The sequence below is a fragment of the Arachis hypogaea genome, chromosome 18 (assembly GCF_003086295.3).
Source record: "Arachis hypogaea cultivar Tifrunner chromosome 18, arahy.Tifrunner.gnm2.J5K5, whole genome shotgun sequence".
Classification (NCBI taxonomy): Eukaryota; Viridiplantae; Streptophyta; class Magnoliopsida; order Fabales; family Fabaceae; genus Arachis; species Arachis hypogaea.
The window spans coordinates 95,203,103-95,205,987 of NC_092053.1; the positions used below are offsets into that span (position 1 = coordinate 95,203,103).

General features: G+C 35.0%; 1 non-coding gene across 1 annotated transcript; it reads left to right on the plus strand.

The window, feature by feature from the left end:
* The first annotated feature begins 237 nt into the window (after nucleotides 1-237).
* LOC112774476 (small nucleolar RNA R71) lies at nucleotides 238-341 on the plus strand. Its single transcript, XR_003188965.1, has one exon. It is a non-coding gene; the product is annotated as a small nucleolar RNA R71 (small nucleolar RNA).
* Nucleotides 342-2,885: the final 2,544 nt, after the last annotated feature.

The window sequence follows — 2,885 nt, forward strand, 5'->3', positions numbered from 1 at the left end:
ATTGCATTCAGAGTATCAATCTCAAGAACTCCTTTCTTCTGAGTTGTCCCATTACTCACAGGATTCCTTTCAGAAGTGTACATGAACTGGTTATTTGTAACCATTTCAATGAGTTTTTGGGCTTCTGCAGGCGTATTCTTCAGATGAAGAGATCCTCCAGCAGAGTGGTCTAATGGCATCTTGGACAATTCAGACAGACCATCATAGAATATACATATGATGCTCCATTCTGAAAACATGTCAGAAGGACACCTTTTGATCAATTGCTTGTATCTTTCCCAAGCTTCATAGAGGGATTCATTTTCCTTCTGTCTGAAGGTTTGGACTTCTACTCTAAGCTTGCTCAACTTTTGAGGTAGAAAGAACTTGGCCAAGAAAGCATTGACCAACTTTTCCCAAGAGTTCAGGCTATCTTTAGGTTGTGAGTCCAACCATGTCTTAGCCCTGTCTCTTACAGCAAAGGGGAAAAGCATCAGTCTGTAGACCTCAGGATTAACCCCATTAGTCTTAACAGTGTCACAGATTTGCAAGAATTCAGCTAAAAACTGATGAGGATCTTCCAATGGAAGTCCATGAAACTTGCAATTCTGCTGCATTAGAAAAACTAATTGAGGCTTAAGCTCAAAGTTATTTGCTCCAATTATAGGAATTGAGATGCTCCTTCCACAGAAGTCAGAAGAGGGTGCAATAAAGTTACCAAGTATCTTCCTTGCATCTCCACCATTGTTATTGGGTTTGGCCATCTCTTCTTCTTTTTCGAAAAATTCTGTCAAGTCATCTTCAGAGTGTTGTGCTTTAGCTTCTCTTAGTTTCCTCTTTAGAGTCCTTTCAGGTTTCGGATCAGCTTCAATAAGAATGTTCTTATCTTTGCTCCTGCTCATATGAAAAAGAAGAGAACAGAAAAGAATAGGAATCCTCTATGTCACAGTATAGAGATTCCTTTGTGTGAGTAGAAGAATAGAAGAGTAGTGAAGAAGAGAGAAGATGAAGAATTTGAACACAGAGAGGGAGAGAGGGTTCGAATTATAAGAAGAAGAGAAGTGTTAGTAAATAAATAAATAAATAGAAAGAGATGAGAGAGAGAGAATTTGAATTTTAAATTAAAATAAAAGGAAAATATTTTTGTTTTTATTTTAATTTATTAGTTAGTATTCGAAAATTAAGAGAAGAAATAAAATAAAATTTGAAAAAGAAAAGAAATAATAATTAATTCATTTAGTTTTCAAATTTTAGAGAAAAGATATGATTGAAATAGAAAACTTTTTTAAAATCAAACAAAAAGTCAAGTAGTTAATTGAAAAAGATTTGAAAATCAATTTTGAAAAGATAAGAAGTTAGAAAATATTTTGAAATTGATTTTGAAAAAGATATGATTGAAATTTATTTTGAAAAAGATTTGAGAAAGGAAATTAAAAAGATTTGATTTTTGAAATTAAAGTTGATTACTTGATTAACAAGAAACTAAAAGATATGATTTTAAAGATTGATCCTTTCTTAATAGGCAAGTAACAACTTGAAATTTTTAAATCCAAATATTACATGTTGCCATTGAATTCGAAAAAATAAGAAAAAGATTTTGAAAATTAATTTTAAAAATTTCAAAATTATTAAGAAAAAAATTGAAAAAGATTTGATTTTTGAAAAGAGTTTGAAAAGATAGATTTTTTAATTTGAAAATTTGACTTGACTAATAAGAAAAAAAAAGCTTAAAATTAAAATAAAATTACCAAATCTGAGCAACAAGATGAACCGTCAGTTGTCCAAACTTGAACAATCCCTGGCAATGGCGACAAAAACTTGGTGCACGAAATCGCAATCACACTTTTGCAATTCCGCACAACTAACCAGCAAATGCACTGGGTCGTCCAAGTAATACCTTACATGAGTAAGGGTCGATCCCATGGAGATTGTCGGCTTGAAGCAAGCTATGGTCATCCTTGTAAATCTCAGTCAGGCAGATTCAAATGGTTATGAGGTTTTGATAATTAAAAGATAAATAAAACAGAAAATAAGATAGAAATACTTATGTAATTCATTGGTAGGAGTTTCAGATAAGCGTATCAAGATGCTTTGTTCCTTCTGAATCTCTGCTTTCCTATTGCCTTCATCCAATAATTCATACTCCTCTCTACGGCAAGCTGTATGTTGGGGGATCACCGTTGTCAATGGCTACCGTCCGTCCTCTCAGTGAAAATGGTCCGGCTATGGGTTACGTAGGGCTAATCATCTGTCGATTCTCACTTGTGTTGGAATAAGATCTATTGATCCTTTTGCACACTGTCACTGCGCCCAACACTCATGAGTTTGAAGCTCGTCACAGCCATCCCATCCCAGATCCTACTCGGAATACCACAAACAAGGTTTAGACTTTCCGGATCTCAAGAATGCTGCCAATTGATTCTAGCTTATACCATGAAGACTCTGATCTCACGGAATGGAAGGCTCTGTTGTCAGGAGAGACAACCATGCGTCGTGAACCAGGAGGCCAAGAGATATACACTCAAGCTATTGCAGATAGAAAGGAAGTGGTTGTCAGGCACGCGTTCATGAGTGAGAATGATGATGAGTGTCACAGATCATCACATTCATCAGGTTAAAGTGCGAGTGAATATCTTAGAATAAGAATAAGCTTGAATTGAATAGAAGAACAGTAGTAATTGCATTAATTCATGAGGAACAGTAGAGCTCTACACCTTAATCTATGGGGTGTAGAAACTCCACCGTTGAAAATACATAAGAACAAGGTCTAGGCATGGTCGAATGGCCAGCCCCCTAAACGTGATCAAGAGATCAAAAGTGATACAAAGATAGTCTCAAAATGATCTGAAGATGAAAATACAATAGTAAAAGGTCCTATTTATAATGAACTAGTGGCCTAGGGTTTA